At 41.7% G+C, this 21,529-nt stretch overlaps 1 pseudogene; it reads left to right on the top strand.

Moving 5' to 3' along the window:
• The first annotated feature begins 13,378 nt into the window (after positions 1-13,378).
• LOC148970509 (general transcription factor II-I repeat domain-containing protein 2 pseudogene) lies at positions 13,379-15,067 on the top strand (annotated as a pseudogene).
• Positions 15,068-21,529: the final 6,462 nt, after the last annotated feature.

Below are 21,529 nucleotides of genomic sequence, written 5' to 3'. Positions count from 1 at the left end.
AAAAAAAAACGTAAGGGGTACCACTGTCGTTTTTTTTTCGGGTCGAAATTTTGAGTTTCGATATCTCAGCTCTGGAAGGGTCTAGAGCCTCCATTTTTGCACTCAGGTGTAAGTCTCAGTGCCCTCTATCAGAATCCAGAGTTTCGAGAAGATTGGGGATACTTAATTTTTCGCCAAGAAAAAAAAAACGTAAGGGGTAACACTGTCGTTTTTTTTTCGGGTGGAAATTTTGATTTTCGATATCTCAGCTCTGGAAGGGGCTAGAGCCTCCATTTTTGCACTCAGGTCTAAGTCTCATGGCCCTCTATCAGAATCCAGAGTTTTGGGAAGATTGGAGAAACTTAATTTTTCGTCCAAAAAAAAAAAACGTAAGGGGTACCACTGTCGTTTTTTTTTCGGGCCGAATTTTTGAGTTTCGATATCTCAGCTCTGGAAGGGGCTAGAGCCTCCATTTTTGCACTCAGGTATAAGTCTCATGGCCCTCTATCAGAATCCAGAGTTTTGGGAAGATTGGAGAAACTTAATTTTTCGCCCAAAAAAAAAAACGTAAGGGCTACCACTGTCGTTTTTTTTATTCGGGCCGAATTTTTGAGTTTCTATATCACAGCTCTGGAAGGGGCTAGAGCCTCCATTTTTGCACTCAGGTCTAAGTCTCATGGCCCTCTATCAGAATCCAGAGTTTTGGGAAGATTGGAGAAACTTAATTTTTCGCCCAAAAAAAAAAAAACGTAAGGGGTACCACTGTCGTTTTTTTTTTCGGGCCGAATTTTTGAGTTTCGATATCTCAGCTCTGGAAGGGGCTAGAGCCTCCATTTTTGTACTCAGTTCTAAGTCTCATGGCCCTCTATCATAATCCAGAGTTTCGAGAAGATTGGGGATACTTAATTTTTCTCCCAAAAAAAAAAAAACGTAAGGGGTACCACTGTCGTTTTTTTTTTCGGGCCGAATTTTTGAGTTTCGATATCTCAGCTCTGGAAGGGGCTAGAGCCTCCATTTTTGCACTCAGTTCTAAGTCTCATGGCCCTCTATCATAATCCAGAGTTTCGAGAAGATTGGGGATACTTAATTTTTCTCCCCAAAAAAAAAAAAACGTAAGGGGTAACACTGTCGTTTTTTTTTTCGGGTCGAAATTTTGAGTTTTGATATCTCAGCTCTGGAAGGGTCTAGAGCCTCCATTTTTGCACTCAGGTGTAAGTCTCAGTGCCCTCTATCAGAATCCATAGTTTCGAGAAGATTGGGGATACTCAATTTTTCGCCCAAAAAAAAAAAAACGTAAGGGGTAACACTGTCGTTTTTTTTTCGGGTCGAAATTTTGAGTTTCGATATCTCAGCTCTGGAAGGGTCTAGAGCCTCCATTTTTGCACTCAAGTGTAAGTCTCAGTGCCCTCTATCAGAATCCAGAGTTTCGAGAAGATTGGGGATACTTAATTTTTCGCCCCCAAAAAAAAACGTAAGGGGTAACACTGTCGTTTTTTTTTTTGGGTCGAAATTTTGAGTTTCGCTATCTAGGCTCTGGGAGGGTCTAGAGCCTCCATTTTTGCACTCAGGTGTAAGTCTCAGTGCCCTCTATCAGAATCCAGAGTTTCGAGAAGATTGGGGATACTTAATTTTTCGCCCCCCAAAAAAAACGTAAGGGGTAATACTGTAATTTTTTTTTTTGGGTCGAAATTTTGAGTTTCGATATCTCAGCTCTGGAAGGGTCTAGACGAGCCTCTATTTTTGCACTCAGGTGTAAGTCTCAGTGCCCTCTATCAGAATCCAGAGTTTCGAGAAGAATGGGGATACTTAATTTTTCGCCCAAAAAAAAAAACATAAGGGGTAACACTGTCGTTTTTTTTTTTCGGGTCGAAATTTTGAGTTTCGATATCTCAGCTCTGGAAGGGTCTAGAGCCTCCATTTTTGCACTCAGGTGTAAGTCTCAGTGCCCTCTATCAGAATCCAGAGTTTCGAGAAGATTGGGGATACTTAATTTTTTGCCCAAAAAAAAAACGTAAGGGGTAACACTGTCGTTTTTTTTTCGGGTCGAAATTTTGATTTTCGATATCTCAGCTCTGGAAGGGGCTAGAGCCTCCATTTTTGCACTCAGGTCTAAGTCTCATGGCCCTCTATCAGAATCCAGAGTTTTGGGAAGATTGGAGAAACTTAATTTTTCGCCCAAAAAAAAAAAACCGTAAGGGGTACCACTGTCGTTTTTTTTATTCGGGCCGAATTTTTGAGTTTCGATATCTCAGCTCTGGAAGGGGCTAGAGCCTCCATTTTTGCACTCAGGTATAAGTCTCATGGCCCTCTATCAGAATCCAGAGTTTTGGGAAGATTGGAGAAACTTAATTTTTCGAGCAAAAAAAAAAACGTAAGGGGTACCACTGTCGTTTTTTTTTCGGGCCGAATTTTTGAGTTTCGATATCTCAGCTCTGGAAGGGGCTAGAGCCTCCATTTTTGCACTCAGGTCTAAGTCTCATGGCCCTCTATCAGAATCCAGAGTTTTGGGAAGATTGGAGAAACTTAATTTTTCGCCCAAATAAAAAAAACGTAAGGGGTACCACTGTCGTTTTTTTTTCGGGCCGAATTTTTGAGTTTCGATATCTCAGCTCTGGAAGGGGCTAGAGCCTCCATTTTTGCACTCAGGTCTAAGTCTCATGGCCCTCTATCAGAATCCAGAGTTTTGGGAAGATTGGAGAAACTTAATTTTTCGCCCAAAAAAAAAAACGTAAGGGGTACCACTGTCGTTTTTTTTTCGGGCCGAATTTTTGAGTTTCGATGTCTCAGCTCTGGAAGGGGCTAGAGCCTCCATTTTGCACTCAGGTCTAAGTCTCATGGCCCTCTATCAGAATCCAGAGTTTTGGGAAGATTGGAGAAACTTAATTTTTCGCCCCAAAAAAAAAAACGTAAGGGGTACCACTGTCGTTTTTTTTTCGGGCCGAATTTTTGAGTTTCGATATCTCAGCTCTGGAAGGGGCTAGAGCCTCCATTTTTGCACTCAGGTCTAAGTCTCATGGCCCTCTATCAGAATCCAGAGTTTTGGGAAGATTGGAGAAACTTAATTTTTCGCCCAAAAAAAAAAACGTAAGGGGTACCACTGTCGTTTTTTTTTTCGGGCCGAATTTTTGAGTTTCGATATCTCAGCTCTGGAAGGGGCTAGAGCCTCCATTTTTGCACTCAGGTCTAAGTCTCATGGCCCTCTATCAGAATCCAGAGTTTCGAGAAGATTGGGGATACTTAATTTTTCGCCCAAAAAAAAAAACGTAAGGGGTACTACTGTCGTTTTTTTTTCGGGTCGAAATTTTGAGTTTCGATATCTCAGCTCTGGAAGGGGCTAGAGCCTCCATTTTTGCACTCAGTTCTAAGTCTCATGGCCCTCTATCATAATCCAGAGTTTCGAGAAGATTGGGGATACTTAATTTTTCTCCCAAAAAAAAAAAAACGTAAGGGGTACCACTGTCGTTTTTTTTTTCGGGTCGAAATTTTGAGTTTTGATATCTCAGCTCTGGAAGGGTCTAGAGCCTCCATTTTTGCACTCAGGTGTAAGTCTCAGTGCCCTCTATCATAATCCAGAGTTTCGAGAAGATTGGGGATACTTAATTTTTCGCCCAAAAAAAAAAAACGTAAGGGGTAACACTGTCGTTTTTTTTTTCGGGTCGAAATTTTGAGTTTCGATATCTCAGCTCTGGAAGGGTCTAGAGCCTCCATTTTTGCACTCAGGTGTAAGTCTCAGTGCCCTCTATCAGAATCCAGAGTTTCGAGAAGATTGGGGATACTTAATTTTTCGCCCAAAAAAAAAAAACGTAAGGGGTAACACTGTCGTTTTTTTTTCGGGTCGAAATTTTGAGTTTCGATATCTCAGCTCTGGGAGGGTCTAGAGCCTCCATTTTTGCACTCAGGTGTGAGTCTCAGTGCCCTCTATCAGAATCCAGAGTTTCGAGAAGATTGGGGATACTTAATTTTTCGCCCCCAAAAAAAAACGTAAGGGGTGATACTGTCTTTTTTTTTTTCGGGTCGAAATTTTGAGTTTCGATATCTCAGCTCTGGAAGGGTCTAGAGCCTCTATTTTTGCACTCAGGTGTAAGTCTCAGTGCCCTCTATCAGAATCCAGAGTTTCGAGAAGATTGGGGATACTTAATTTTTCGCCCAAAAAAAAAACGTAAGGGGTAACACTGTCGGTTTTTTTTTCGGGTCGAAATTTTGATTTTCGATATCTCAGCTCTGGAAGGGTCTAGAGCCTCCATTTTTGCACTCAGGTGTAAGTCTCAGTGCCCTCTATCAGAATCCAGAGTTTCGAGAAGATTGGGGATACTTAATTTTTCGCTAAAAAAAAAAAACGTAAGGGGTAACACTGTCGGTTTTTTTTCGGGCCGAATTTTTGAGTTTCGATATCTCAGCTCACGAAGGGGCTAGAGCCTCCATTTTTGCACTCAGGTATAAGTCTCATGGCCCTCTATCAGAATCCAGAGTTTTGGGAAGATTGGAGAAACTTAATTTTTCGCCCAAAAAAAAAAAACCGTAAGGGGTACCACTGTCGTTTTTTTTATTCGGGCCGAATTTTTGAGTTTCGATATCTCAGCTCTGGAAGGGGCTAGAGCCTCCATTTTTGCACTCAGGTATAAGTCTCATGGCCCTCTATCAGAATCCAGAGTTTTGGGAAGATTGGAGAAACTTAATTTTTCGAGCAAAAAAAAAAACGTAAGGGGTACCACTGTCGGTTTTTTTTCGGGCCGAATTTTTGAGTTTCGATATCTCAGCTCTGGAAGGGGCTAGAGCCTCCATTTTTGCACTCAGGTCTAAGTCTCATGGCCCTCTATCAGAATCCAGAGTTTTGGGAAGATTGGAGAAACTTAATTTTTCGCCCAAAAAAAAAAACGTAAGGGGTACCACTGTCGTTTTTTTTTCGGGCCGAATTTTTGAGTTTCGATATCTCAGCTCTGGAAGGGGCTAGAGCCTCCATTTTTGCACTCAGGTCTAAGTCTCGTGGCCCTCTATCAGAATCCAGAGTTTTGGGAAGATTGGAGAAACTTAATTTTTCGCCCCAAAAAAAAAAACGTAAGGGGTACCACTGTCGTTTTTTTTTCGGGCCGAATTTTTGAGTTTCGATGTCTCAGCTCTGGAAGGGGCTAGAGCCTCCATTTTGCACTCAGGTCTAAGTCTCATGGCCCTCTATCAGAATCCAGAGTTTTGGGAAGATTGGAGAAACTTAATTTTTCGCCCCAAAAAAAAACCGTAAGGGGTACCACTGTCGTTTTTTTTTCGGGCCGAATTTTTGAGTTTCGATATCTCAGCTCTGGAAGGGGCTAGAGCCTCCATTTTTGCACTCAGGTCTAAGTCTCATGGCCCTCTATCAGAATCCAGAGTTTCGAGAAGATTGGGGATACTTAATTTTTCGCAAAAAAAAAAAAAAAACCTAAGGGGTACCACTGTCGTTTTTTTTTCGGGTCGAAATTTTGAGTATCGATATCTCAGCTCTGGAAGGGTCTAGAGCCTCCATTTTTGCACTCAGGTGTAAGTCTCAGTGCCCTCTATCAGAATCCAGAGTTTCGAGAAGATTGGGGATACTTAATTTTTCGCCAAAAAAAAAAAACGTAAGGGGTAACACTGTTGTTTTTTTTTTCGGGTGGAAATTTTGATTTTCGATATCTCAGCTCTGGAAGGGGCTAGAGCCTCCAATTTTGCACTCAGGTCTAAGTCTCATGGCCCTCTATCAGAATCCAGAGTTTTGGGAAGATTGGAGAAACTTAATTTTTCGTCCAAAAAAAAAAAACGTAAGGGGTACCACTGTCGTTTTTTTTTCGGGCCGAATTTTTGAGTTTCGATATCTCAGCTCTGGAAGGGGCTAGAGCCTCCATTTTTGCACTCAGGTCTAAGTCTCATGGCCCTCTATCAGAATCCAGAGTTTTGGGAAGATTGGAGAAACTTAATTTTTCGCCCAAAAAAAAAAACGTAAGGGCTACCACTGTCGTTTTTTTTATTCGGGCCGAATTTTTGAGTTTCTATATCACAGCTCTGGAAGGGGCTAGAGCCTCCATTTTTGCACTCAGGTCTAAGTCTCATGGCCCTCTATCAGAATCCAGAGTTTTGGGAAGATTGGAGAAACTTAATTTTTCGCCCAAAAAAAAAAAACGTAAGGGGTACCACTGTCGTTTTTTTTTTCGGGCCGAATTTTTGAGTTTCGATATCTCAGCTCTGGAAGGGGCTAGAGCCTCCATTTTTGTACTCAGTTCTAAGTCTCATGGCCCTCTATCATAATCCAGAGTTTCGAGAAGATTGGGGATACTTAATTTTTCTCCCAAAAAAAAAAAAACGTAAGGGGTACCACTGTCGTTTTTTTTTTTTTTCGGGCCGAATTTTTGAGTTTCGATATCTCAGCTCTGGAAGGGGCTAGAGCCTCCATTTTTGCACTCAGTTCTAAGTCTCATGGCCCTCTATCATAATCCAGAGTTTCGAGAAGATTGGGGATACTTAATTGTTCTCCCAAAAAAAAAAAAAACGTAAGGGGTAACACTGTCGTTTTTTTTTTCGGGTCGAAATTTTGAGTTTTGATATCTCAGCTCTGGAAGGGTCCAGAGCCTCCATTTTTGCACTCAGGTGTAAGTCTCAGTGCCCTCTATCAGAATCCATAGTTTCGAGAAGATTGGGGATACTCAATTTTTCGCCCAAAAAAAAAAAAACGTAAGGGGTAACACTGTCGTTTTTTTTTCGGGTCGAAATTTTGAGTTTCGATATCTCAGCTCTGGAAGGGTCTAGAGCCTCCATTTTTGCACTCAAGTGTAAGTCTCAGTGCCCTCTATCAGAATCCAGAGTTTCGAGAAGATTGGGGATACTTAATTTTTCGCCCCCAAAAAAAAAACGTAAGGGGTAACACTGTCGTTTTTTTTTTTTGGGTCGAAATTTTGAGTTTCGCTATCTCAGCTCTGGGAGGGTCTAGAGCCTCCATTTTTGCACTCAGGTGTAAGTCTCAGTGCCCTCTATCAGAATCCAGAGTTTCGAGAAGATTGGGGATACTTAATTTTTCGCCCAAAAAAAAAAACGTAAGGGGTAACACTGTCGTTTTTTTTTTTCGGGTCGAAATTTTGAGTTTCGATATCTCAGCTCTGGAAGGGTCTAGAGCCTCCATTTTTGCACTCAGGTGTAAGTCTCAGTGCCCTCTATCAGAATCCAGAGTTTCGAGAAGATTGGGGATACTTAATTTTTCGCCCAAAAAAAAAAACGTAAGGGGTAACACTGTCGTTTTTTTTTCGGGTCGAAATTTTGATTTTCGATATCTCAGCTCTGGAAGGGGCTAGAGCCTCCATTTTTGCACTCAGGTCTAAGTCTCATGGCCCTCTATCAGAATCCAGAGTTTTGGGAAGATTGGAGAAACTTAATTTTTTGCCCAAAAAAAAAAAACCGTAAGGGGTACCACTGTCGTTTTTTTTATTCGGGCCGAATTTTTGAGTTTCGATATCTCAGCTCTGGAAGGGGCTAGAGCCTCCATTTTTGCACTCAGGTCTAAGTCTCATGGCCCTCTATCAGAATCCAGAGTTTTGGGAAGATTGGAGAAACTTAATTTTTCGCCCAAAAAAAAAAAACGTAAGGGGTACCACTGTCGTTTTTTTTTTCGGGCCGAATTTTTGAGTTTCGATATCTCAGCTCTGGAAGGGGCTAGAGCCTCCATTTTTGCACTCAGGTCTAAGTCTCATGGCCCTCTATCAGAATCCAGAGTTTCGAGAAGATTGGGGATACTTAATTTTTCGCCCAAAAAAAAAAACGTAAGGGGTAACACTGTCGTTTTTTTTTTTCGGGTCGAAATTTTGAGTTTCGATATCTCAGCTCTGGAAGGGTCTAGAGCCTCCATTTTTGCACTCAGGTGTAAGTCTCAGTGCCCTCTATCAGAATCCAGAGTTTCGAGAAGATTGGGGATACTTAATTTTTCGCCCAAAAAAAAAAACGTAAGGGGTAACACTGTCGTTTTTTTTTTTTGGGTCGAAATTTTGAGTTTCGCTATCTCAGCTCTGGGAGGGTCTAGAGCCTCCATTTTTGCACTCAGGTGTAAGTCTCAGTGCCCTCTATCAGAATCCAGAGTTTCGAGAAGATTGGGGATACTTAATTTTTCGCCCAAAAAAAAAAACGTAAGGGGTAACACTGTCGTTTTTTTTTTTCGGGTCGAAATTTTGAGTTTCGATATCTCAGCTCTGGAAGGGTCTAGAGCCTCCATTTTTGCACTCAGGTGTAAGTCTCAGTGCCCTCTATCAGAATCCAGAGTTTCGAGAAGATTGGGGATACTTAATTTTTCGCCCAAAAAAAAAAACGTAAGGGGTAACACTGTCGTTTTTTTTTCGGGTCGAAATTTTGATTTTCGATATCTCAGCTCTGGAAGGGGCTAGAGCCTCCATTTTTGCACTCAGGTCTAAGTCTCATGGCCCTCTATCAGAATCCAGAGTTTTGGGAAGATTGGAGAAACGTAATTTTTTGCCCAAAAAAAAAAAACCGTAAGGGGTACCACTGTCGTTTTTTTTATTCGGGCCGAATTTTTGAGTTTCGATATCTCAGCTCTGGAAGGGGCTAGAGCCTCCATTTTTGCACTCAGGTCTAAGTCTCATGGCCCTCTATCAGAATCCAGAGTTTTGGGAAGATTGGAGAAACTTTATTTTTCGAGCAAAAAAAAAAACGTAAGGGGTACCACTGTCGGTTTTTTTTCGGGCCGAATTTTTTAGTTTCGATATCTCAGCTCTGGAAGGGGCTAGAGCCTCCATTTTTGCACTCAGGTCTACGTCTCATGGCCCTCTATCAGAATCCAGAGTTTTGGGAAGATTGGAGAAACTTAATTTTTCGCCCAAAAAAAAAAAACGTAAGGGGTACCACTGTCGTTTTTTTTTTCGGGCCGAATTTTTGAGTTTCGATATCTCAGCTCTGGAAGGGGCTAGAGCCTCCATTTTTGCACTCAGGTCTAAGTCTCATGGCCCTCTATCAGAATCCAGAGTTTTGGGAAGATTGGAGAAACTTAATTTTTCGCCCAAAAAAAAAAAACGTAAGGGGTACCACTGTCGTTTTTTTTTCGGGCCGAATTTTTGAGTTTCGATATCTCAGCTCTGGAAGGGGCTAGAGCCTCCATTTTTGCACTCAGGTCTAAGTCTCATGGCCCTCTATCAGAATCCAGAGTTTTGGGAAGATTGGAGAAACTTAATTTTTCGCCCAAAAAAAAAACCGTAAGGGGTACCACTGTCGTTTTTTTTTCGGGCCGAATTTTTGAGTTTCGATGTCTCAGCTCTGGAAGGGGCTAGAGCCTCCATTTTGCACTCAGGTCTAAGTCTCATGGCCCTCTATCAGAATCCAGAGTTTTGGGAAGATTGGAGAAACTTAATTTTTCGCCCCAAAAAAAAAAACGTAAGGGGTACCACTGTCGTTTTTTTTTCGGGCCGAATTTTTGAGTTTCGATATCTCAGCTCTGGAAGGGGCTAGAGCCTCCATTTTTGCACTCAGGTCTAAGTCTCATGGCCCTCTATCAGAATCCAGAGTTTTGGGAAGATTGGAGAAACTTAATTTTTCGCCCAAAAAAAAAAACCGTAAGGGGTACCACTGTCGTTTTTTTTTTCGGGCCGAATTTTTGAGTTTCGATATCTCAGCTCTGGAAGGGGCTAGAGCCTCCATTTTTGCACTCAGGTCTAAGTCTCATGGCCCTCTATCAGAATCCAGAGTTTCGAGAAGATTGGGGATACTTAATTTTTCGCCAAAAAAAAAAAACGTAAGGGGTACCACTGTCGTTTTTTTTTTCGGGTCGAAATTTTGAGTTTCGATATCTCAGCTCTGGAAGGGGCTAGAGCCTCCATTTTTGCACTCAGTTCTAAGTCTCATGGCCCTCTATCATAATCCAGAGTTTCGAGAAGATTGGGGATACTTAATTTTTCTCCCAAAAAAAAAAAAACGTAAGGGGTACCACTGTCGTTTTTTTTTTCGGGTCGAAATTTTGAGTTTTGATATCTCAGCTCTGGAAGGGTCTAGAGCCTCCATTTTTGCACTCAGGTGTAAGTCTCAGTGCCCTCTATCATAATCCAGAGTTTCGAGAAGATTGGGGATACTTAATTTTTCGCCCAAAAAAAAAAAACGTAAGGGGTAACACTGTCGTTTTTTTTTTCGGGTCGAAATTTTGAGTTTCGATATCTCAGCTCTGGAAGGGTCTAGAGCCTCCATTTTTGCACTCAGGTGTAAGTCTCAGTGCCCTCTATCAGAATCCAGAGTTTCGAGAAGATTGGGGATACTTAATTTTTCGCCCAAAAAAAAAAAACGTAAGGGGTAACACTGTCGTTTTTTTTTCGGGTCGAAATTTTGAGTTTCGATATCTCAGCTCTGGGAGGGTCTAGAGCCTCCATTTTTGCACTCAGGTGTGAGTCTCAGTGCCCTCTATCAGAATCCAGAGTTTCGAGAAGATTGGGGATACTTAATTTTTCGCCCAAAAAAAAAACGTAAGGGGTAACACTGTCGGTTTTTTTTTCGGGTCGAAATTTTGATTTTCGATATCTCAGCTCTGGAAGGGTCTAGAGCCTCCATTTTTGCACTCAGGTGTAAGTCTCAGTGCCCTCTATCAGAATCCAGAGTTTCGAGAAGATTGGGGATACTTAATTTTTCGCTAAAAAAAAAAACGTAAGGGGTAACACTGTCGGTTTTTTTTCGGGCCGAATTTTTGAGTTTCGATATCTCAGCTCACGAAGGGGCTAGAGCCTCCATTTTTGCACTCAGGTCTAAGTCTCATGGCCCTCTATCAGAATCCAGAGTTTTGGGAAGATTGGAGAAACTTAATTTTTCGCCCAAAAAAAAAAAAACCGTAAGGGGTACCACTGTCGTTTTTTTTATTCGGGCCGAATTTTTGAGTTTCGATATCTCAGCTCTGGAAGGGGCTAGAGCCTCCATTTTTGCACTCAGGTATAAGTCTCATGGCCCTCTATCAGAATCCAGAGTTTTGGGAAGATTGGAGAAACTTAATTTTTCGAGCAAAAAAAAAAACGTAAGGGGTACCACTGTCGGTTTTTTTTCGGGCCGAATTTTTGAGTTTCGATATCTCAGCTCTGGAAGGGGCTAGAGCCTCCATTTTTGCACTCAGGTCTAAGTCTCATGGCCCTCTATCAGAATCCAGAGTTTTGGGAAGATTGGAGAAACTTAATTTTTCGCCCAAAAAAAAAAAACGTAAGGGGTACCACTGTCGGGTTTTTTTCGGGCAGAATTTTTGAGTTTCGATATCTCAGCTCTGGAAGGGGCTAGAGCCTCCATTTTTGCACTCAGGTGTAAGTCTCATGGCCCTCTATCAGAATCCAGAGTTTTGGGAAGATTGGAGAAACTTAATTTTTCGCCCAAAAAAAAAAAACGTAAGGGGTACCACTGTCGTTTTTTTTTTTTCGGGCCGAATTTTTGAGTTTCGATATCTCAGCTCTGGAAGGGGCTAGAGCCTCCATTTTTGCACTCAGGTCTAAGTCTCATGGCCCTCTATCAGAATCCAGAGTTATGGGAAGATTGGAGAAACTTAATTTTTCGCCCAAAAAAAAAAAACGTAAGGGGTACCACTGTCGTTTTTTTTTCGGGCCGAATTTTTGAGTTTCGATATCTCAGCTCTGGAAGGGGCTAGAGCCTCCATTTTTGCACTCAGGTCTAAGTCTCATGGCCCTCTATCAGAATCCAGAGTTTCGAGAAGATTGGGGATACTTAATTTTTCGCCCAAAAAAAAAAACGTAAGGGGTAACACTGTCGTTTTTTTTTCCGGTCGAAATTTTGAGTTTCGATATCTCAGCTCTGGAAGGGTCTAGAGCCTCCATTTTTGCACTCAGGTGTAAGTCTCAGTGCCCTCTATCAGAATCCAGAGTTTCGAGAAGATTGGGGATACTTAATTTTTCGCCCAAAAAAAAAAACGTAAGGGGTAACACTGTCGTTTTTTTTTTCGGGTCGAAATTTAGATTTTCGATATCTCAGCTCTGGAAGGGGCTAGAGCCTCCATTTTTGCACTCAGGTCTAAGTCTCATGGCCCTCTATCAGAATCCAGAGTTTTGGGAAGATTGGAGAAACTTAATTTTTCGCCCAAAAAAAAAAAACCGTAAGGGGTACCACTGTCGGTTTTTTTTCGGGCCGAATTTTTGAGTTTCGATATCTCAGCTCTGGAAGGGGCTAGAGCCTCCATTTTTGCACTCAGGTGTAAGTCTCATGGCCCTCTATAAGAATCCAGAGTTTTGGGAAGATTGGAGAAACTTAATTTTTCGCCCAAAAAAAAAAAACGTAAGGGGTACCACTGTCGTTTTTTTTTTTCGGGCCGAATTTTTGAGTTTCGATATATTTTAGCTCTGGAAGGGGCTAGAGCCTCCATTTTTGCACTCAGGTCTAAGTCTCATGGCCCTCTATCAGAATCCAGAGTTTCGAGAAGATTGGGGATACTTAATTTTTCGCCCAAAAAAAAAAACGTAAGGGGTAACACTGTCGTTTTTTTTTTCGGGTCGAAATTTTGAGTTTCGATATCTCAGCTCTGGGAGGGTCTAGAGCCTCCATTTTTGCACTCAGGTCTAAGTCTCATGGCCCTCTATCAGAATCCAGAGTTTCGAGAAGATTGGGGATACTTAATTTTTCGCCCAAAAAAAAAAAACGTAAGGGGTAACACTGTCGTTTTTTTTTCGGGTCGAAATTTTGAGTTTCGATATCTCAGCTCTGGAAGGGTCTAGAGCCTTTATTTTTGCACTCAGGTGTAAGTCTCAGTGCCCTCTATCAGAATCCAGAGTTTCGAGAAGATTGGGGATACTTAATTTTTCGCCCAAAAAAAAAAACGTAAGGGGTAACACTGTCGTTTTTTTTTTTCGGGTCGAAATTTTGAGTTTCGATATCTCAGCTCTGGAAGGGTCTAGAGCCTCCATTTTTGCACTCAGGTGTAAGTCTCAGTGCCCTCTATCAGAATCCAGAGTTTCGAGAAGATTGGGGATACTTAATTTTTCGCCCAAAAAAAAAAACGTAAGGGGTAACACTGTCGTTTTTTTTTCGGGTCGAAATTTTGATTTTCGATATCTCAGCTCTGGAAGGGGCTAGAGTAGGGGTGTCTAAACTACGGCCCGCGGGCCAACTGCGGCCCGCGGCCCAGTTTTTATTGGCCCGCAGCAAATTCTGAAAATATAATTGAATATGGCCCACACAAGAAACTTGAGCTCAACTGTTCTCTGCACTTCTCAGTTTTAACACTAGATGGAGCCAGGCAGCCCACCACAGAAACGGTGCCTCTCGTAGCTAGTAGAAAAACTTTTACCGCGAGTCACCAGAAATGGCAGCACCCAAGAAACGAAAAATAGCAAATGAGTGTAGAAGATTTCAAACAAGGTGGGAAAATGACTATTTTTTCAAAGAAATCAACGGAAAGTGTGTCTGTTTGATTTGCAATGAAGATGTTGCTGTGATGAAAGAGTATAATGTCCGTCGGCACTATGAAACCAAACATCAAAGCTACACATCGTACACCGGTGCCGAACGAACGCAGAAAGTCAAACAAATGGCAGCTAGCCTGCAAGCTCAACAACAGTTTTTTTTCCGTGCTAACAAAATACAAGAAAACGCCACAACAGCAAGCTATGAAGTCGCTAAACTTATTGCCCAGCACGGCAAACCGTTCTCAGATGGTGCTTTCATAAAGCAGTGCTTCATCAAAGTCACAGAAATAATGTGCCCGGAGAAAGTGCAGGATTTCAACAACGTGAGCTTATCCAGAAATACTATAGTGCGGAGAATCGAGGACTTGTCTGCTAACTTGAAACTTCAGCTGAGAGACAAAGCTTGTGCTTTTGATTTTTACTCGATTGCATGCGATGAGAGCACGGATGCTACAGACACCGCGCAGCTGTTAATTTTTTTGCGGGGAGTAGATGATAATTTTTGCTGTACGGAGGAGCTGCTTGATATGAAGAGCCTAAAAGGCACAACGACAGGTAGAGATATTTTTGAAGCTGTGTCAGAGGCAGTTGAAAAGATGGGGCTTAAATGGGACAAGCTCTGTGGAGTAACAACTGATGGAGCTCCGGCCATGACGGGCGATCGCAAAGGAATGGCATCGATGGTCTGCGCCAAGGTAAAAGAGAGCGGGGGTGAGGCTTTTAAGATGCACTGCATAATTCACCAAGAAGCACTGTGTGCCAAGACTGTACAGCTGGGCGATGTGATGAACACTGTTGTAAAAACTGTCAACATAATTCGAGCTAGAGGACTGTACCACAGAGAATTTCAAGCTTTCCTTTCTGAGGTGGATGCTGAATACGGGGATGTGCTCTACCACTCTGAGGTGCGCTGGCTGAGCCGGGGCTTAGTGCTGCAGCGGTTTTATTCGTTGAGATCAGAAATCGATCGGTTTATGAAAGAGAAGGGCCGACCTCTTCATGAACTCAGTGACCCTCTGTGGCTGGCCGACCTGGCATTTTTAGTTGATCTTACTCATCATCTGAATACACTAAACAAGAACCTACAGGGCAAAGAACAGCTGTTGCCACACCTGTATGCGCACGTGAAAGCCTTCCGTGTAAAGCTCCGCCTGTTTGAGACACAACTACGAAGCTTTAATGTTGCTCACTTTCCTGCACTGTCTGAAATCAAGTCTGCTTTTCCAACGGCCGACCTTTCTTCTAAAAAGGAGAAATATGTGTCTGTGTTTGCATCTCTCGTGACAGAATTCAACCAGCGTTTCCAAGATTTTTCTGTCATTGAAAAACAAATCAAGCTGTTCTCGACCCCCTTCCTGGTGGATGCAGAAGAAGTGGAAGAGAATCTGCAGTTAGAACTGATTGAAATGCAATGCGATGATTCTCTGAAGAGTCAACATCAGCTTCTCTCCCTCCCTGACTTCTATCAGAGTTTGGATAGTGCTAAGTTTCCTCTGATGAGACGCCAGGCAAAAAGAATGATGAGCCTGTTCGGCTCAACATACATATGTGAACAAACGTTTTCTCTGTTAAATCAGAACAAAAGCAGATCGAGAACCAGAATGGCTGATAGCCATCTCTGTGAAGTCCTTCGTGTCTCAACCACCAAACTTTCTCCTGACATGTCAGCCATCCTTCAATCCAAAGGACAGCATCACTGCTCCCACTGAGTACAATGTTCTTCACATTATAGAATTATCAGTTCACATTAAACAGCAATAAAGCTAAAAGCAGCGCACACGTGACCTTGAACCTTGTTGCACCTTCTTCCTCTTTGTCGCTTTTGAATTGTGTGCATTAGTTTTGAAGTATTTTTTTTATTTATGAGAATTGTTCTTTAGGCGAATGAACAGTCTCTTGAAATTGCCTCAGATTAGTCTGTCAAGTCCTGCTAAATATGGCAAACCTTAATTACAGACAGTTTACACATGTTCATGTTTTCAATGAATATAATTGAAAGTAGAACGGGGCTAGTTGTCACAAGGGCTCTATCCAAGTAAATAGGAGGTTTTGAGTAAAAAAAAAAAAAAAACTATCAACATCTGTATTTTCTCCAGCAAGGTTTTGTTTCATCAAAGTATGTTGGTTTTCACTTAACCTTAAAAAAAAATAATAAAAAAAATGTATATACTAAAAGTAGTTTTTAAACTGAAAGTATTTTTTTCATAAATATCAACCTGGGGCAAATTGTCACATGTTTTCACTATCCATTGATATGTACATTGAGTGCAATGTTCTTCACATTATAGGTGAGTTACAATGTTAGGACCACCTGTGCCACCTACAGGCCTGTCCAGTGCACGGGCAGTGCAGTTCTAGTTATTAACCTGACTCTTTGCAAACACACACAACTGACACTGTATTTAATTCATACCACATTTTTTACTTAAATAATAAACATTTCTTTATTTATTTAAAATGTTAAAACCCAAACTGTTTGTGTGTGTTTCTTTTTTATGTAGAGACCTTGAGTAACAAGCCAGGTCTTAAAAACGCAGTATTCATGTGTCAATATAGTGTGTGGCCCGGCCCACTGTTTATTTTTCTGTATTTGGCCCTCACTAAAAAAAGTTTGGACACCCCTGGGCTAGAGCCTCCATTTTTGCACTCAGGTCTAAGTCTCATGGCCCTCTATCAGAATCCAGAGTTTTGGGAAGATTGGAGAAACTTAATTTTTCGCCCCAAAAAAAAACGTAAGGGGTAACACTGTCATTTTTTTTTTCAAGTCGAAATTTTGAGTTTCGATATCTCAGCTCTGGAAGGGGCTAGAGCCTCCATTTTTGCACTCAGGTCTAAGTCTCATGGCCCTCTATCAGAATCCAGAGTTTTGGGAAGATTGGAGAAACTTAATTTTTCGCCCAAAAAAAAAAAAACGTAAGGGGTACCACTGTCGTTTTTTTTCGGGCCGAATTTTTGAGTTTCGATATCTCAGCTCTGGAAGGGGCTAGAGCCTCCATTTTTGCACTCAGGTCTAAGTCTCATGGCCCTCTATCAGAATCCAGAGTTTTGGGAAGATTAGAGAAACTTAATTTTTCGCCCAAAAAAAAAAAAACGTAAGGGGTACCACTGTCGTTTTTTTTTCGGGCCGAATTTTTGAGTTTCGATATCTCAGCTCTGGAAGGGGCTAGAGCCTCCATTTTTGCACTCAGGTCTAAGTCTCATGGCCCTCTATCAGAATCCAGAGTTTTGGGAAGATTGGAGAAACTTAATTTTTCGCCCAAAAAAAAAAAACGTAAGGGGTACCACTGTCGTTTTTTTTTCGGGCCGAATTTTTGAGTTTCGATATCTCAGCTATGGAAGGGGCTAGAGCCTCCATTTTTGCACTCAGGTCTAAGTCTCATGGCCCTCTATCAGAATCCAGAGTTTTGAGAAGATTGGAGAAACTTAATTTTTCGCCCAAAAAAAAAAACGTAAGGGGTACCACTGTCGTTTTTTTTTCGGGCCAAATTTTTGAGTTTCGATATCTCAGCTCTGGAAGGGGCTAGAGCCTCCATTTTTGCACTCAGGTCTAAGTCTCATGGCCCTCTATCAGAATCCAGAGTTTTGGGAAGATTGGAGAAACTTAAATTTTCGCCCAAAAAAAAAAACGTAAGGGGTACCACTGTCGTTTTTTTTTCGGGCCGAATTTTTGAGTTTCGATATCTCAGCTCTGGAAGGGGCTAGAGCCTCCATTTTTGCACTCAGGTCTAAGTCTCATGGCCCTCTATCAGAATCCAGAGTTTTGGGAAGATTGGAGAAACTTAATTTTTCGCCCAAAAAAAAAAACGTAAGGGGTACCACTGTCGTTTTTTTTTCGGGCCGAATTTTTGAGTTTCGATATCTCAGCTCTGGAAGGGGCTAGAGCCTCCATTTTTGCACTCAGTTCTAAGTCTCATGGCCCTCTATCATAATCCAGAGTTTCGAGAAGATTGGGGATACTTAATTTTTCTCCCAAAAAAAAAAAACGTAAGGGGTAACACTGTCGTTTTTTTTTCGGGTCGAAATTTTGAGTTTTGATATCTCAGCTCTGGAAGGGTCTAGAGCCTCCATTTTTGCACTCAGGTGTAAGTCTCAGTGCCCTCTATCAGAATCCAGAGTTTCGAGAAGATTGGGGATACTTAATTTTTCGCCCAAAAAAAAAAAACGTAAGGGGTAACACTGTCGTTTTTTTTTCGGGTCGAAATTTTGAGTTTCGATATCTCAGCTCTGGAACGGTCTAGAGCCTCCATTTTTGCACTCAGGTGTAAGTCTCAGTGCCCTCTATCAGAATCCAGAGTTTCGAGAAGATTGGGGATACTTAATTTTTCGCCCCAAAAAAAACCGTAAGGGGTAACACTGTGAATTTTTTTTTTCGGGCCGAATTTTTGAGTTTCGATATCTCAGCTCTGGAAGGGGCTAGAGCCTCCATTTTGCACTCAGGTCTAAGTCTCATGGCCCTCTATCAGAATCCAGAGTTTTGGGAAGATTGGAGAAACTTAATTTTTCGCCCAAAAAAAAAAAACGTAAGGGGTACCACTGTCGTTTTTTTTTCGGGTCGAAATTTTGAGTTTCGATATCTCAGCTCTGGAAGGGGCTAGAGCCTCCATTTTTGCACTCAGTTCTAAGTCTCATGGCCCTCTATCATAATCCAGAGTTTCGAGAAGATTGGGGATACTTAATTTTTCTCCCAAAAAAAAAAAAAACGTAAGGGGTAACACTGTCGGTTTTTTTTCGGGCCGAATTTTTGAGTTTCGATATCTCAGGTCACGAAGGGGCTAGAGCCTCCATTTTTGCACTCAGGTCTAAGTCTCATGGCCCTCTATCAGAATCCAGAGTTTTGGGAAGATTGGAGAAACTTAATTTTTCGCCCAAAAAAAAAAAAACCGTAAGGGGTACCACTGTCGTTTTTTTTATTCGGGCCGAATTTTTGAGTTTCGATATCTCAGCTCTGGAAGGGGCTAGAGCCTCCATTTTTGCACTCAGGTATAAGTCTCATGGCCCTCTATCAGAATCCAGAGTTTTGGGAAGATTGGAGAAACTTAATTTTTCGAGCAAAAAAAAAAACGTAAGGGGTACCACTGTCGGTTTTTTTTCGGGCCGAATTTTTGAGTTTCGATATCTCAGCTCTGGAAGGGGCTAGAGCCTCCATTTTTGCACTCAGGTCTAAGTCTCATGGCCCTCTATCAGAATCCAGAGTTTTGGGAAGATTGGAGAAACTTAATTTTTCGCCCAAAAAAAAAACCGTAAGGGGTACCACTGTCGTTTTTTTTTCGGGCCGAATTTTTGAGTTTCGATATCTCAGCTCTGGAAGGGGCTAGAGCCTCCATTTTTGCACTCAGGTCTAAGTCTCATGGCTCTCTATCAGAATCCAGAGTTTTGGGAAGATTGGAGAAACTTAATTTTTCGCCCAAAAAAAAAAAACGTAAGGGGTACCACTGTCGTTTTTTTTTCGGGCCGAATTTTTGAGTTTCGATATCTCAGCTCTGGAAGGGGCTAGAGCCTCCATTTTTGCACTCAGGTCTAAGTCTCATGGCCCTCTATCAGAATCCAGAGTTTCGAGAAGATTGGGGATACTTAATTTTTCGCCCAAAAAAAAAAAACGTAAGGGGTACCACTGTCGTTTTTTTTTCGGGTCGAAATTTTGAGTATCGATATCTCAGCTCTGGAAGGGTCTAGAGCCTCCATTTTTGCACTCAGGTGTAAGTCTCAGTGCCCTCTATCAGAATCCAGAGTTTCGAGAAGATTGGGGATACTTAATTTTTCGCCAAAAAAAAAAAAAACGTAAGGGGTAACACTGTCGTTTTTTTTTCGGGTGGAAATTTTGATTTTCGATATCTCAGCTCTGGAAGGGGCTAGAGCCTCCAATTTTGCACTCAGGTCTAAGTCTCATGGCCCTCTATCAGAATCCAGAGTTTTGGGAAGATTGGAGAAACTTAATTTTTCGCCCAAAAAAAAAAACGTAAGGGGTACCACTGTCGTTTTTTTTTCGGGTCGAAATTTTGAGTTTCGATATCTCAGCTCTGGAAGGGGCTAGAGCCTCCATTTTTGCACTCAGTTCTAAGTCTCATGGCCCTCTATCATAATCCAGAGTTTCGAGAAGATTGGGGATACTTAATTTTTCTCCCAAAAAAAAAAAAACGTAAGGGGTACCACTGTCGTTTTTTTTTTCGGGTCGAAATTTTGATTTTCGATATCTCAGCTCTGGAAGGGTCTAGAGCCTCCATTTTTGCACTCAGGTGTAAGTCTCAGTGCCCTCTATCAGAATCCAGAGTTTCGAGAAGATTGGGGATACTTAATTTTTCGCTAAAAAAAAAAAACGTAAGGGGTAACACTGTCGGTTTTTTTTCGGGCCGAATTTTTGAGTTTCGATATCTCAGGTCACGAAGGGGCTAGAGCCTCCATTTTTGCACTCAGGTCTAAGTCTCATGGCCCTCTATCAGAATCCAGAGTTTTGGGAAGATTGGAGAAACTTAATTTTTCGCCCAAAAAAAAAAAACCGTAAGGGGTACCACTGTCGTTTTTTTTATTCGGGCCGAATTTTTGAGTTTCGATATCTCAGCTCTGGAAGGGGCTAGAGCCTCCATTTTTGCACTCAGGTATAAGTCTCATGGCCCTCTATCAGAATCCAGAGTTTTGGGAAGATTGGAGAAACTTAATTTTTCGAGCAAAAAAAAAAACGTAAGGGGTACCACTGTCGGTTTTTTTTCGGGCCGAATTTTTGAGTTTCGATATCTCAGCTCTGGAAGGGGCTAGAGCCTCCATTTTTGCACTCAGGTCTAAGTCTCATGGCCCTCTATCAGAATCCAGAGTTTTGGGAAGATTGGAGAAACTTAATTTTTCGCCCAAAAAAAAAACCGTAAGGGGTACCACTGTCGTTTTTTTTTCGGGCCGAATTTTTGAGTTTCGATATCTCAGCTCTGGAAGGGGCTAGAGCCTCCATTTTTGCACTCAGGTCTAAGTCTCATGGCTCTCTATCAGAATCCAGAGTTTTGGGAAGATTGGAGAAACTTAATTTTTCGCCCAAAAAAAAAAAACGTAAGGGGTACCACTGTCGTTTTTTTTTCGGGCCGAATTTTTGAGTTTCGATATCTCAGCTCTGGAAGGGGCTAGAGCCTCCATTTTTGCACTCAGGTCTAAGTCTCATGGCCCTCTATCAGAATCCAGAGTTTCGAGAAGATTGGGGATACTTAATTTTTCGCCCAAAAAAAAAAAACGTAAGGGGTACCACTGTCGTTTTTTTTTCGGGTCGAAATTTTGAGTATCGATATCTCAGCTCTGGAAGGGTCTAGAGCCTCCATTTTTGCACTCAGGTGTAAGTCTCAGTGCCCTCTATCAGAATCCAGAGTTTCGAGAAGATTGGGGATACTTAATTTTTCGCCAAAAAAAAAAAAAACGTAAGGGGTAACACTGTCGTTTTTTTTTCGGGTGGAAATTTTGATTTTCGATATCTCAGCTCTGGAAGGGGCTAGAGCCTCCAATTTTGCACTCAGGTCTAAGTCTCATGGCCCTCTATCAGAATCCAGAGTTTTGGGAAGATTGGAGAAACTTAATTTTTCGTCCAAAAAAAAAAAACGTAAGGGGTACCACTGTCGTTTTTTTTTCGGGCCGAATTTTTGAGTTTCGATATCTCAGCTCTGGAAGGGGCTAGAGCCTCCATTTTTGCACTCAGGTCTAAGTCTCATGGCCCTCTATCAGAATCCAGAGTTTTGGGAAGATTGGAGAAACTTAATTTTTCGCCCAAAAAAAAAAACTTAAGGGCTACCACTGTCGTTTTTTTTATTCGGGCCGAATTTTTGAGTTTCTATATCACAGCTCTGGAAGGGGCTAGAGCCTCCATTTTTGCACTCAGGTCTAAGTCTCATGGCCCTCTATCAGAATCCAGAGTTTTGGGAAGATTGGAGAAACTTAATTTTTCGCCCAAAAAAAAAAAACGTAAGGGGTACCACTGTCGTTTTTTTTTTTCGGGCCGAATTTTTGAGTTTCGATATCTCAGCTCTGGAAGGGGCTAGAGCCTCCATTTTTGTACTCAGTTCTAAGTCTCATGGCCCTCTATCATAATCCAGAGTTTCGAGAAGATTGGGGATACTTAATTTTTCTCCCAAAAAAAAAAAAAACGTAAGGGGTACCACTGTCGTTTTTTTTTTTCGGGCCGAATTTTTGAGTTTCGATATCTCAGCTCTGGA

Source organism: Pimephales promelas, chromosome 20, assembly GCF_988280905.1.
Source record: "Pimephales promelas chromosome 20, fPimPro1.hap1.1, whole genome shotgun sequence".
Classification (NCBI taxonomy): domain Eukaryota; kingdom Metazoa; phylum Chordata; class Actinopteri; order Cypriniformes; family Leuciscidae; genus Pimephales; species Pimephales promelas.
Note: the sequence above shows the minus strand (reverse complement) of the source record. Positions and strands in the feature narration are given on the sequence as shown.